Raw genomic sequence first — 15,636 nt, 5'->3', positions numbered from 1 at the left:
GATTTAAGAATACATATTACAAATATTGTTGGTTCATTTTTTCAAATTCATTAAGACCTGCCTAAATCAAACTATAACAGATAAAAATATTCTATAAAATGTGGGATTTAATTGCATAATTTTAAATAATATCTTATAGATAGACGAGTGTTTTTTGACTATTATCTGTTATGGCTTGGTTTCCACATGGTTTAAGTAATTGCATTTTAAAAACTAACCAACAGCATCTGTAAATTGTAGCCTTATTTCAATTAAAACAAATACGTATGACTGACAAAGATTAGTGTGGAGTATTTATGGCGGATCTTAACAGCCCACCTCCACCCTTCGCCACTGCTACACGTAACACACATCAGCTGTGATATTAACACATATATATGGCGACTCTGATTACAGAAGAGAGACTATTGATAATTGGATTGACTATTTTTTTTCTCTGTGGACACCACTGACAAGCATCAATACGTTGTATCGTAAAATCGACGCTATCAACTCGTTACCTTTTCGAACCCTTTTTATCGATATAATCAAAATTCAGCAGGTGAGTACCTCACCTGTAGTCAGATAATTGAACGAAACGTGTTTTGAATGAAAGAAAGCGATCTGGCCTCGATTCTGTGCACGTTTTCATTTATTTTTATTCGTTTTTGTCAAGGCCAATGTCGAGGAAATAATAAAGATGCGGCCGCCTCTACGTTTTACCCGCTTGTCATACCTGACTCACCTGATTGTGTGGAGAACAGAACATTTAAATTTTTGGAGAGACTACCAAATTGACAAGCATGCTGCAGGCTGACAGTGACGTGGGAGAAATGGAAGTGAATTTATTTATTAAATTGATTAATGATTTTTTAATAAACCAACAAACACAATATATTGTGGCATAACATTTTCTTCCGATGAAGATAACTGTTTTAAATACAACTGCCTTGACAGTACAATACCACAGAGTCATAATGTTTACATTATTAATTTTACACTGTTACTCGCTGTTATTTTGTTTTGCTCTTCTTATTGTTATTACCAATTATGTTTATATGCGAATTTTCTATTCACAATCTATGATTTCAATAAATAAAAAATAAAAAAAACTATGTCATAGATATGCCAGTGTGAGTGGCGAAGGGAGGAGGTAGGCTGTTAAGCTCCGACATAATTAATTTATAAATTCTTAAAATAGGGTCTGCTTTACTCATCCGGTGTACTTCCTTGCACCTTTCTAATTAATATTTTTTTGTATGTACATATTTCTACTGTTTAATAACATACTATCTATACTGAGCTATCTCTTTTTTTATGTAATACTGTTTTATATTCCTTTGTTTCTAAATGTCATATTGTGAACGTCTTAAACTTATAATTTGTAATGTCCACAATATGTTAAAAATAAATAAATTTAAATTGAAATAATTAGTACAAACTAAACTTTGTCAGTCAAACGTATTTGTTTTTATTTAACTAAGATAACAATGTGCAGACATTGTTTGTTATTTTTTTTAATTCAATTAAACCCTGCCTAAACCAAGCTTTTTATCATAAATAAGATTCGTTTACCAATAAAATATCTAAAATTATGCAATTAAACCGTACACCATTTTAGATTCTTTATAGAGAGAAGAATATTTTTTATCGATTATGGTTTGGTTTAGGCAGGGCTTTTAAAAAACTAACCAACGCCATCTGTAATAATATCGACTGTGCTTAGGAAAAATGGCATAACCCTCGATTTTTCTAAAAGTGCTTTTATTAGATATTAATAATGTATACAACTAAATACACGTTATGTAAAAAGGAAGTAAGCCGCAATTTCCAAATTATAATCTAAATTTAGGTTTTAATTGAGCTTTAATTAAGTTTTAATTTAAGGAAAAAAGCATTAGCCCTCAATTTTAATAAATTTTCTGTAATAACTTCTTTAATTATTGTTAGATTGAAAAGATATTACACCAAATCATCAATCATCATGCACCCAATGTATGTGCCTATTTTTTTTTAAATAATGAACCAAAATCATTAAAAAAACGTTTTTTGCCCCTCCTGTAAAATTTGTTCTGTGAGGGTTACGCCCTTTTTCCTAAACAAGGTCGATATAATATGTATTCCTAATTCAACGAAAACACATAAGTATGACTGCAAAATTATGCACAATTTTTGTCGGATTGCCCATAGCATAGGTACCTAAACTAGCCGAAAAGCTTAAAATTTGTCGTAATTAAGTATGACTCCTTTAGCATTGTGCGTGGGCGCGATACCCAAAAGATGCAAGTTCGGTCTTACTTTTTTCAAAAAGATATTTTCTATTGGTTATAATATATTTGAAGTGTGTTCAAAATTATGTATATAATTAATACCTGTCTATAACATAAGTATTTCTCTACGCCTATGTAATTTTCTCACTTGTTAAATTCTTATAATAATCAATAAATAATGTATAGCTATAAAAAACGTTTATGCTAGGTACCTATAATTTTCGTGCGTATGTTTTTCTCTACTCTATGGGATGTAATTAAAAAAAAAACTAGCCCAACAGTGTTGTTTATGGTTTACCTACCTTCTTCATGCGTACCCATTGATTTCAATTCGAATTTCGAAATGCGGTACTAAAGCTATTTTATTGCCTACTTGACCGAATATTTAACCGGAAAAAAAATATAATTTAATTTCAACTTTTATTTCTGAGGGTCCACAAGGATTACACGAATCATGATTAAATAAGTACCGTTGCTTGACTCTGCGTAATTGAAAGGAAAGTACCCCTTGAAACAGCCTAACTGCCCTAACCTAATTCGCCACCTTTTTTTCGCGCCAAAGTACACATAGGTACCTAGTTTTACTAATAACATGTAACCTAAACGTTTTGTTAATTCAATCAATTAATTGTTATTATCTAGAACTCCCCTCTCTATGATATCTCCCCAAGTGACAATAAATTGTTATTTGTTTAATAAAATTCATCGACACCTTAGAGCAGGGGAGGGCAAACTGCGGCCCGCGGGCCGCATGTGGCCCTGCGGGTATTTTTTTGCGGCCCGCCATCATTAATTTTACTTCTGATTACGAATAACTTTTTTATAATTTTTAAAAAAATATTGACAATAGATTAAAATTTGAAGAATTTGTTGTTTCGTAATTGTATTATCTCAGTACGTCTTCCTTGCGTCTCGTCTCACACTATGTAACCACTATTTTCTACGTTGAACATCGTGACACATTTAAATACTTTTAACTCCGCGTTGCAAGGAAAAAAATATATGCCCATGATATGGTAAAAAGTTTGAATGGATTTCAATTAAAACTCAAGTTATTCCTTCGACAAATATCGAATAACAACGTGGACCACTTTCCAACTTTGAAGTTGCTGAATATACCAGAATACATATAAATTTGAAGAGTATGGTAAAATTATTAAAGCTCTGAATGACAATTTTTCACAAAGATTTGGTGACTTCCGAAAAATTGAGACAAGTTTAGCAATAGTACGCGATCCATTTTCAATAGATATTGATAATGTACCGGCAGAGCTACAACTTGAGATTATTGATCTGCAGTGTGACACTGATTTAAGAGAATTGCATCGTCGTGAAGAAATCTCCAAATTTTACAATCCCCTTAATTCAGACAAATTCGACCAACTTAAAGATTTATTTTTGGATAAACCTATATATGTGAACAAACATTTTCGATCATGAACCTCAATCAAAATTCTTTACGATCAAATATCTCCGATGCCCAATTACAAGCAGTTTTGAGAATATCAACTACAAAATTAATACCTAAATTTAAAAAAAATGTACAACAGCTTCATTCTTCTCATTATTTTTTTTGTAATGTTTATTTTTCGTGATAATAAATAGTGTATATCTAAAAATGGTATTTTACTTGCGGCCCGCCGCTCATTTTGAATTCTTGAATTTGGCCCTCCACCCAAAAAGTTTGCCCCCCCCTGCCTTAGAGCGTAATATATATTATAGTGCATGTCGCTGACTATCGCGTGACATCACAGTAAGCTCTGCCGCTACGGGAAAAACTGTGTAATGTCATTTTTCTTGGTGTTTAAAATGTTATCAGACTGATGTTTTCATCCGGTAGCACATTTTGAACCTTTAAACTAACATCGTCAGTTGTTAAAATTTACCGAAATCACCAGAACAACAATGAGGTCACCTCACGTTAAACTGCACTGCATCGACACCTGCATGACTTAATGAACATTTTTATCATCTTCTACATGCCTACACTTTTCGACTGTCATGTCAAAATATCGTTTTTTTGTTTTTAGCGGTTGGCACTATGTATTGTTTATAAGAATGTTGTCTATTATCTATGGTCTGCAGGTTGGGTTCTGTTCAAAATATTATCTACGGATGTCATTTCGCAAGTAATTTTAACGTACGCACACGTAGAAACTGATAAAATTAATTGAAATTAGCATGACTAATTAATAATAATTCAAATTACTAATACATTATAGTTGGCACTCAGTGTCATTCTTCAGTGAATTCACAGAGATGGTGATCGTTCAAAATATTCTGCAAAATGACAAAACCACAGACTAAATTTGTCGCCGCGACAGCGTGACAGTAGGCGACATGCACCTCAATTTGATCAGAACGTAAGTTACTAACTATGTACCATTGTTAAGAATATTCGATCGGTGTTATTTCGACTATTGCAATTTACCTACTCAATATTATATTATTATTGATGAACTCCAATGTATCCACCCTATCTAACTGTGTTACTACACATATATACACCCTTGAACGTGAACTAATCGTCACTAATATTACTTTTCATATCTATACCATTGTAAATGATTTTAATATCATTTAACTTGTTCAAACTTAACTCAGCTCTACTCTTTGAGTTATTTCACTGCGGATCGAACTCTCCTGAGTTATTTCCCTTTTATTTAGACACCATGTAACTATACTTTGAGACCATGACGAATAAATATCACTGAAGATTAACATCCATCGAATCTTATTCAGCGCTCGAAATGGACACGTTTAGGAACCGGAGCGCACGACAGTTTTCTGAAGAACAATACATAGTTAGCATAGTTAGAAGACATAGTTATCAATTTTTTCGTGTATTTCATAAAAATAAGTATGTTAGATTTTCTATTATATGGCCTATCCAGCTCAGAGGGTCAAATTATTTTTTCCACGAGACGGAGCAATAATTTTACCGATTTCAGGAAGAGGAACGGCGCTCCGGCGCGTTCCGGTCCATTTCGAGCCCTGGTCTTATTACTAACATACACCTTCCACTCGACCACGTGAAGGATCGGGGTCCATTGGTAAGGATTTCCGTTGTCGAAAACGTAACACAATACCTATGTCTTATACCTCGTGTGAAATGCAAAATTAACTTAATATATTTATCTATAATCTAAGCTTAATATTTAATTTCTTCGAATTCGTGGTTTTTACTAAACTGAAAACAAACCGTCCCACATAAACACCCCATATCAATACACACAGTGAAACTACAATTTAATATAAATATAATTTTTTATCGTAAATATTTCACTATATAATGTTAACATTAATTTTACTAATGGTTTTATAAATGCGTTTAAAAATTAATAAATCTAAAAAATCTTAACACCACTGCGCATGGATGTGCTGAAATATGACTATATTCTAACACATTAACCTAAAGAATACTATTTTATGTAATAAAAATACTTTATGCAGTCATCAATTGTTTAAAACAAATATAAAGGATAATAAGAAGGCTTCAAAAATATATAAATAGACTATCTACAACGTTTAAGGAATGTTCTGGCTAATGCTTTTAAAATAGATACTTACCATAAAATCTTCATTTTGACCTACGTGGCGTGGGCCGTTAAAGCTTATAGAAAAAACCCATTTGTCTAACAAGCATGGGGAAATATTTTTTTACAATCTACGTATTTCAATAAAGTATGTATACTTATTATATGAAAATCTAATCATTTATTTATAGTCGGGCGAATGCAGTGAATTATTTTCGAGTTGACTAGTCAGAATATTTTTTAAACAAACGGAAACTTTCATGAACATATTTTTTCATCAGATTACAATACTTACTTATTGTCATAATAGCTATTTTTCTTTTAAACTATCTCTTTATACTAATTCTTTGTGGATCTATTTTCACCAACATCACTTGGAACTCCGAGGTTTTCATGATAGAAGAGACGGCTATGTCGTGTAAATTGTATGTATTACAATTCACCATAAGCTGTCTTGCCGTAAAGAGATAGCATATAGCTATATGCATATATATAGGCATATATATAGCCGTATAGCATTGAGGTCGTGGAGGATTGCAGACAGTAATGTTTCAATTTTATTACATTCGATAAAAGCATTAATTTGATATTGATTGGTTGCCACGATTGCCGAGCGGCTTACGCATCGACTTATAATGTCGTAGGTCCTAGGCTCGAATCCTAGTTCTGGCAAATACACATATTGTTTTTCAATTTGTGTTTGGAGGCAAAGTATGTTCTAATAGGCTGAGCAAGTGGCTAACACCCATTTATCGTAAAAAAAAAAACTGTTAATATAAACCTCCACTCTATGGAAGCCCATTTATGATCCTATTCGGATCGGACATGGTCAAAAGAAGATAATATATATTTTAATAACGATGTCATTATTATCAGTTATTGGATAAATGGGTACGACTTGATACTAATGAAACGAGCACCTTCTTACTAATCTACTTTTAAATCATCCAGAATTTATTATACATATTCACAAAATGATTGTATTTCTAATTTAATTACCAACCTATTTTATTCTGTATTTCCTTTGTATTCCGCTGGGTTTGATTACGTATTTTTAAGTAAGTACGTGAATTTGATATCCATGCTATACGGCCATTGGTTTCCGATACAACAGCTCACTGTGAACTCTGAAACGGCCAACTGCATTCGTACAAATTTCCGGATATGGTTAAATCTAGTATTTTTGTACACGGCTTAAATCTTCTCATAAAAAAGCTAAAATAATGTGGTAGGCTGTTTAAATCCGACATAAATAGTGCATACTAAACTTTGTCAGTCATACGTATTTGTTTTCATTGAACTAAGCCTACAATATGCAGATAGGATTGGTTAGTTTTTAATATTCAATTAAACCATGCCTAAACTATGCCATAAATAATTGATAAAAAAGTCAAAAAATATTGGTCGATCTATAAAATATCTCAAAATATGCCATTAAATCATACATAATTTGGATATTTTAGAGAAAGAAGAAGATTGTTTATTTATTATGGTTTGGATTAGGCAGCGCTTAATGAATTTAAAAAAAATAACTGAAAAAGTGTGCCATATTTTTATCGGATCACCCATAGAATATCAAAACTACGAGTATTATGATTTCTTTAGGTAGGATTTAATTATTAAAACAAAAAAACTAACCAACACTATCTGCATATTGTAGCATTAGTTTAATGGAAACCAATACGTGTGATAGACAAAGTCCCGTGCGGGTAGGGAGATTGAGCGTCGCTTGGGGGCGGCAGTTTCTCGAAGGGCGGCAAATCGAGGAGAATCGTTTGGTATATAATATATAAATAGCTACCTAACCTTAGTAATAACGAAAATATATTTCCATTAAAAAAAATCAGCTCACTGGTTTGAAACACAGTGTATTAATTGACATAAAAGGTTTAACAGGACTGTAATTTTTTGTCGATTTCGCGATGTCTAGTTTACTTCCGTTGCCCTTCGACGTCTTTGCTGACCAGAAACGCCACATGCACGGATGATAAAAAATACTGTATACAAAAATGGGGCGGCATTTTGTCTAAGGACGTCACTGGATAGACAAAGTTTAGTGTACACTATTTATGTCGGATCTTAACAGCCTACCTCTACCCTTCGCCACTGCTACGTACCTACATTCAATATTTAATTCAGGGTCGAATTTTATAGCTGCATTATTTTTTTATTAATGGTTATGCAACAATGCTCTCTTGTCACAATCAACGGGTTTAGGAAGCGCTGTTTTACAACATTATACAAACTACCGTATTCACACCTACTCTTCGATATTATCAAGCCGCTGTGTTGATATCGTATTAATACCAAAGTACTATAACACATACTTCTTTAGTGTCAGTCCGAAAGTGAATCAGTAAAGCCAGATCCGCCGTTGAGGAAAGTCGAGAGGTATGGAAGTACCGTTAGTCCGTATCCAGTCACGCGGTTGCCTCTTGCTTGCTGGCGACTCGGTTTAGTTCCGACAAGTAGTGTTGAATGTTGTTTATTTACTGAGTGACAAACAGTATGGACTCTTAAAATTAACGGTCTGTGTTAAAAAACAAAGTGCTAAAATTTACTAGGTAACTTTCTAATATTTAGATTTATTCGTGTCCTTGGTTAAAATAACTTTAATTATTATAGTGTAGGTACTTACTCTAGCGGTGGCGAAGGGTGGAGGTAGTTTGTTAAGATACGATATAAATAGTGCATACTAACTAATGAATTACGTACTTTGTTAATTATGCATAAGTATTTGTTTTCTCTGAACTAATAGTACAATTCACAAATAGTGTTGGTTAGTTTTTAAAATTCAATTAAACCATGGAAAAACGAAGCCATAATAGATAATATCTAAAATTATGCAATTAAATCATACATAACTTGGAATATTTTATATATAGAATAATATTTTTATATATTATGGCTTGCTTTTTAAAAAAACTGACCAACAATATGTGTTCTACAATTATTTTGTCGTGTCGCCCAAAATATACCAAAACTATTATGGTTTGTTTTAGGCATGGTTTAATTGATTTTTATTAAAAACTAACCAATAGCATATTCTGTAAATTATTGTAGTCTTAGATCAATAAAAACAAACACCTATTACTGACAAAGTTTAATGCGCACTTTTTATGTCAAATCTTAACAGCCTGCCTCCACCCTTCGCCGATGAACTCTAGATAATATTAAGTCCCGTTTTTTTAGTAAGCAACATGATTGATCTTGAATGAACTTTGTTAAAAATCTTGCAGTTATTAAAACAAACGCATTTGTTTATTTTTATCAAATAATATAAAGTGGCGCATGGAGATACACAGATTGATTCCACATCATTGAACTTCTCAGTTCTTAACCGGTACGTTGGTTTTGTAGAGACTTGTGGTGAATTGCAGGATACCGGTCACATCCTGTGAGATTGTCACCATATGTTGGTTGAAAGGAAATTACTTCTCAAGTCTGTCATTGCGACTACGAGGGAAAAAAAGTTTGCGGCATTTTACGGCAAGCGATAAGGTATATTCTTATTGAGGATTATCTCATCGTAATATATTGTAATTCCACATAATATCAGTCGTCAGATTGTCATGAAAGCCTATACTTATTGTGGAAACCAATCTACATAAAGTATTCTAAATACATTGATAATGGCATTGGAGTATCAGGTTTCTATGAAGCAGATGATGCAGTCGCTTCATCAATCTATACATGTTCAAAAATACAGTCTAAAATAATCGAACAGCATAAATAATTCTGGAAAATGACTATTTTGTTCTGCATTTGCAACACTCAATGACGTTAGTTTGTCGCAGATCCAAATTAATGTTTGCAAAGAGGGGCCCTATGTAAGAACTTGCGAGTGCAAGCCGCCTGGTCGATATGACGTCATATGACTTCATTGTGACGTACTACCGGAGTGATAACAGCATTCGAAAAAATAACGCTGGTCAGACAGTGGCGTTATTCATTGTCACCATACACATATAGGTGTTTCATCATAATAATATCTATGGTGAGGACTGTGTGCTAGGCGGCATGCCTCGAGCGTGTATTGGCTGACGTCACAATTACATCATGTCGTCGGCTGATACACGAGTCGATAGTTAGGAAATCGCGGTGGAGATCTCCAAACCTGCCCAGGCTCCAGGCTTTGCATACCAAAAACTTCCACAGATGACTTAAAATAATGTGGATACTTATATGTTATTTTCTGCCTTCGCACCTATAATATATAAATGTCGGCTGAAAGGAGAAATTCACACAGTATTAACAAGACGTCAAAAATAAAAATACTTAGATACATATTAATTGAAGTGTCATTAACCATATTAATGTACGAGTATCACCCCATTATAACGGGTTTAAAACAATGTCTTTGGAAATAATACAATATCGCAGAATTATTATTAACAGCATCTTTGTTTCAACTTCATCATATTAAAACCTAGCTAAGTGGCAGTGGCGAATGGTGGAAGTAGGCTGTTAAGATCCGCCATAAATAGTGAATACTAAATGTTGTCAGTCATGCGTATTGGTTTTCATTGAAATAAGACTACAATTTACAAATTGTATTGGCAAGTTTTTAAAATTCAATTAAACCCTGCGAAAACCAAGCCATAATAGATAATATTGAAAAAAATACTCGTATATCTATAACAAATACATAACTTAGCATATTTTACAGAAAGAATAATATGTTTTATCAATATTACAGTTTGGTTTAGGCAGGACTTAATGAATTTAAAAAAAATTAACCAACAATATGTGTAATATGTATTCTTAATCCAACGAAAACAAAATAAGTATGAATGAAAAGGTATGCACACTTTTGTCGTATCGCCCAAAATATACCAAAACTATTATGGTGTTGATTAGGCAGAGATTAATTGATTTTTTAAAACTAACCAGCACCATCTTTTTCATCAAATTGTAGTCTTAGTTCAATAAAAACAAATACGTACGACTAACAAAGTTTAGTGTGCACTACTTATGGGGAACTACTTATGGTTCTGCGGAAGTACGTGGCAACGCAATGCACAGGACCGAGAGAAGTGGAAGCAACTTGAAGAGGCCTTCATCCAGCAGTGGATAGATTCAGGCTGATGATGATGATGATGATGATGATGATGACTTATGGGGGATCTTAACAGCCTACCTCCACCCTTTGCTACTGGTATATATTAACCGAACTGTCATTAACAATATTAATGTATCACCCAATTATTATTTACGGTTTTGAAACAAAGCTTTTGTAAATAATTCAATATCGCAGAATTATTAACAGAATCATTGTTTCAAAACCATCATTAAAAAACCTAGCTAGATGGTTACAATTCAGAATAAGTTTTTTTCTGAATACTATCCGACAAGTTGCAATTTTATTATGTATAATGTATATCATTGTCAAGTTTAAACATTCCGGACGCGTCCACTCGGCAACATCTTCAGCAAGTAAGTGATTATTTTATCATTGGCCTAAATACCTGTATCCTTTTCTCTGTGGGCAGATGATATTCAATCCAGTTTCGGTTTATAATGATTTATTTTTAAATGCTACTTAATTGTTTTACAGTAAAAATATTAAAACATAATAATTTTAAATTACCATGATAATTTCATTATCCACGATTTTTCATTTAGTAAATTCACTTAAAACTGAACTAAGCCCCGAAACGAAATAAAAAATTGACATGACTGATTCGATTTGTGTTTTTTTTTCGACCAATGAAATAGACAACGATTATGCAATCTGAACATTAAGTTACGTACGCCAGTATCATATTCAACTGAGTGCTTGAGTGAGCTCGTGCGATAGACAACGTTTGGATTTAGACTGCTCACCTCACCACTCCACCGCTACTACCTGATGGCTTTGTCTACGTTTGTTGCGAGTGCGTTATTTTCGAAAAGTTTTATCTTGTAATAATCTTATGCCGCATTTAGACCAAGCGAGTAATGTTTGTTATTCCCCCACTCCAGCGAAATTATTATGCTCGCTCAACAGAAAGCGTTTACGTCAAGAGAATTTCGCTGGAGTGGGGGAAGAACAACAATTCGCTCGCTTGGTTTAAATGCGGCTTTAGAGAAATGCGAATCCCAGCGCTTTAAACGGGTGCGTAGTTTCCCATTACCGTCGCGCAATAGGCTCTTTGCGCAGAAGGAGAACAGTAGGAGTTTGACCATGAGTTCAATAAATGCCCAAAACTACACTGAATCCACGACGAATGGGAAATTGAGTACATATTTCTTCATTAAATACAAAAATTGTTGTTTAACTTCTGACTTCAAAGCTTCAGTGTCCTCAGCCAAATATAATACATATGTTTAACATACATACATATTATAACCAATAAAAAAAAATGTTCATTAATTAGAATGGTACATTCTTAAAGCTTGTGAATTATTCGTTGATTAAAAGAAATAGTTAATTAAACATGTGTTTAAGTTGATATATACAAATTTGAGAGCGCTGGCCTTTTATCCGGGAGATCCGGGTTCGATCTTGGTGCGGTCACAATTAATACATGTATGTGATTTTTCTCAATGTATGGGTGTTTGCGATTATTTCACTTATATTATTAAATACACTACTGTTTCCCTACACTAATGTTATTGGGCGTCTCGGCCTGTAGTAGTGTTATAAAGAATAAAAAAAATTAAAAAAATCACTGAAATCACATTCAGAACAAAGGACAAGCGTATTCTTTACACTTGTTTAAGTTTATCCTACATTCTTACACACTCGAGATACTCGAGTTGCCTGTTACTCCACACCCGTTAGGTATTTCAGTTCCCACTATTTCTGGATTCCCTGATTTGAAGGTTGCAACACATACTATTAAACGTCTATAATGTGTGTTTCATTTTCGCAAGACACTCACACATTCAAAATCCTGCTTCAAAATGTAGTGTATTAGGGTATAGCCTGTAGAAATTATATTTATTAATCTGTTCTGTTATTTTACATGCCTGATGTACATAGATGACACTATGCATGCAGTAACGTTTGCTGTTTTAATATTTGTCTTGTTAGCGATCGCTCCGAAGTTTCATTTTTTGCTCAAAACAGCTCTTAAAACCAACAACTCTATGATTATACAATTAGATAACCAAATAAATGTTCCATAACTTTTAGAATAGCATAAGCACGTAAACGACAGTTCAATAAAGGATATAAAATTAAATCTTTCATGTTATATTATTATCAACTCGATAACTAATTCGTTTTTTTTACAATATTAGAATAATTATTCAGTCCGGGAAATCAACAATACATCAGTGATGGAGGTAGGCTTTTAATATTCGACATAAATGGTGCACACAAATTTTTGTCAGTCATACTTACTTGTTTTCATTGAACTAATACTTCAATTTGCAGATGGTGTTGGTTAGTAATTAAAATTCAATTAAACCATGCATAATAAAACATCATAGTTTAGGTGTGCTATGGGCGATCCGACAAAAATAGTGCACACTTTTTAAGTGATACTTATTTGTTTTTGTTGAATTAAGAATAAATATTAGGTACACATGGTGTTGATTAGTTTTTTTAATTCATTAAGCCCTGCCTAAGCCAAACCATAATTGATAAAAAATATTTTGTAGATTAACAAATATTTTTCGACTATGGCATGGATTAGGCAGGGTTCAATTGAATTTTAAAAACTAACAAAATACTATATACACACTGACACACACTACTTCAATGAAAACAAATACGTTTCACTGACAAAGCGTAGTTTGTAGAGATGGGAAAACTGGTCGATTTTGAAGACTAAGTATACTTACTACCAGTATAAAAAAATACTTAGTATATAAACTTGTTCCAAAATACTTACTAGTATTTGGAATACTATATAGATCGTTTGGCGTGCGTATGCGACAAAAGTTTCATACTCCATCTTATTAGTATTTTGAAATGCGTATCGGCTCAAGGAACTCAGACTGTGTATCGGCTTCAATATAATCGCTAAAAATACGCTGAGCTCCGCTTGTCGAAAAGTCCCGTTTATTATAAAATTTTAAATTTGTGAGTTGTTTTTCTGTTAGTTACAATATTATTGTTAACAAAAATGAATAACAGTGATTTTTTTTTTAATTTTAAACATGTTTTGAGCGGTATATAACAAGCCTAAGCATGTGCGTCATCTCACCACTGTGCTGCGACACAAAATTTATGACCTATTATTCATACATTCGAACGCAATAGACTATTAAATTAAAATATACTTATATTCAAGTGCTATTTCGTTCGTGCGCATTTAATGTCAATAGTGTTGAAAGTCTACCAACTGGCGAGTACACAGAACAGCGACTCGCGATGATATCATCACAAGTTTTTTGGAATAAGTTTATTGGGCCACAAATACTTAGTATGGGTAGTTTCATCCAAAACTTGAGTACACAAACTGGTGACAGTATTTCCTACTCACCTCTAGTAGTTTGTACTGTTTATGTCGGATCTTAAGAGCCTACCTCCACCCTTCGCCACTGCAATACATTAATATGATAACCTGTAAATGTTGGTACTGTAATATATACACTCAAAATAATACAATTACTTTCTTGGTTGTTCAGGAACCGGGATGCTATTAATTAATTAATTAATTCAATTAATAATGCATGGCTATATAAATTTGTTATTTTTTCATGAATATTTGTACAGTTTTTTGTAAAAGTAAATTTTTTCGATACTTTAGTATTGATTTCAATACCGAATGTAAATATCAATAACCGGTATTTGTGTATTTCATATTGGTTATCCGGTATCAATTATTAACATCATTATTCATGTTAAATGTTTTTTTCTCAATGCCATCAACTTTTCCGCTAAAAATGATAAATTCCGTATAGAAACCGAAGTCAAAAGCTTTTTTTTTTTTTTGATATTTTCTTTCCAAAAATTTATATGAGGTCCAAAACTAAAGAAAAGATAAATTCTCCTTCTTCTTTCACCCTGACACGACCTGGCATTAGGTAATAGGGCAAGCACAAGTTTGCGCCACTTTCCTCGGTCCATCGCTAACTCTTGCGCCTCTCGCCATGCCAGACCTGCAGCGCGTAGATCGTTTTTATAGTACTGCTGCAGGGGAGGGAGGGCCGGCCACGGCCACAGAATCCTTGAGGCTGTTCCACAAGGCTACGAAGTGTCGCACTTTTTGGCGGCATCCGGAACACATGTCCCAGCCACGTAAAGCGTCTCTTCATTATTACCTCAATCACCGAAGGCTGCTGTGTCCGCTCACAAACTCGGGTATTTGTAATGCGGCCGTACCAATGTAGCCATAAGATTCGGCGGAGACATCGATTCTCAAAGCTCAAAAGCCGAGACCTTTGAAGCCTAGTAAGATGCCATGTCTTACAGCCATACAGGAGCACAGATAGCATGCACGCGTTTTTTTAATACCGAAAATACCGGTATTTAAAATAACCGGTATTCCGGATACCGGTAATCTGACATGTATGTAATTTTTCTGAAAACAAACAAATAGCAAAGTAGTACATTTGCACTTCTCTTATTGACAACATTTCTTATAGACATAATGAGGTTACATATTGTAAAATTTGAACTGAATACATTGTAGTCAATTATAAAACCAAAGCATGCAAAAATTTTAAGTTTACATAGATTATCCATTTCGTTTATGTACGTTCTCTTTAAACTTTTATTTTTTAACGATTTTTTGCATTGTTGCTATCTGGAGCTTGTTATAGAAACGTCGAAATAACTCTTTTACAGTTAGGTATATGATGGCAATTTAATGTTTTTAAATTCGGCGATTTACCTAAGTAGTCGGAGAAATTCGACGCTCTGAAGCCAACAGAGCATTTAATTGGTCATCTTCACGGCACAATATATTGTTACC

General features: G+C 33.4%; 1 protein-coding gene across 1 annotated transcript in view; it reads left to right on the top strand.

Annotated features, from left to right (window-relative positions):
• The first annotated feature begins 8,160 nt into the window (after positions 1-8,160).
• The window catches only part of LOC147074806 (uncharacterized), a 38,598-nt gene continuing 31,122 nt past the window's right edge, over positions 8,161-15,636 (top strand). Inside the window, exon 1 of the mRNA XM_085942681.1 lies at positions 8,161-8,349. The gene's annotated coding sequence lies outside the window, so the exon portion shown is untranslated. The remainder of the gene's footprint in view (positions 8,350-15,636) is intronic.

Source organism: Rhyacophila brunnea, unplaced genomic scaffold, assembly GCF_057557595.1.
Source record: "Rhyacophila brunnea isolate RB1 unplaced genomic scaffold, BYU_Rbru_1.0 scaffold_15, whole genome shotgun sequence".
NCBI lineage: Eukaryota > Metazoa > Arthropoda > Insecta > Trichoptera > Rhyacophilidae > Rhyacophila > Rhyacophila brunnea.
The sequence above is the reverse complement of the archived record's forward strand: the minus strand, read 5'-3'. Positions and strand labels throughout refer to the sequence as shown.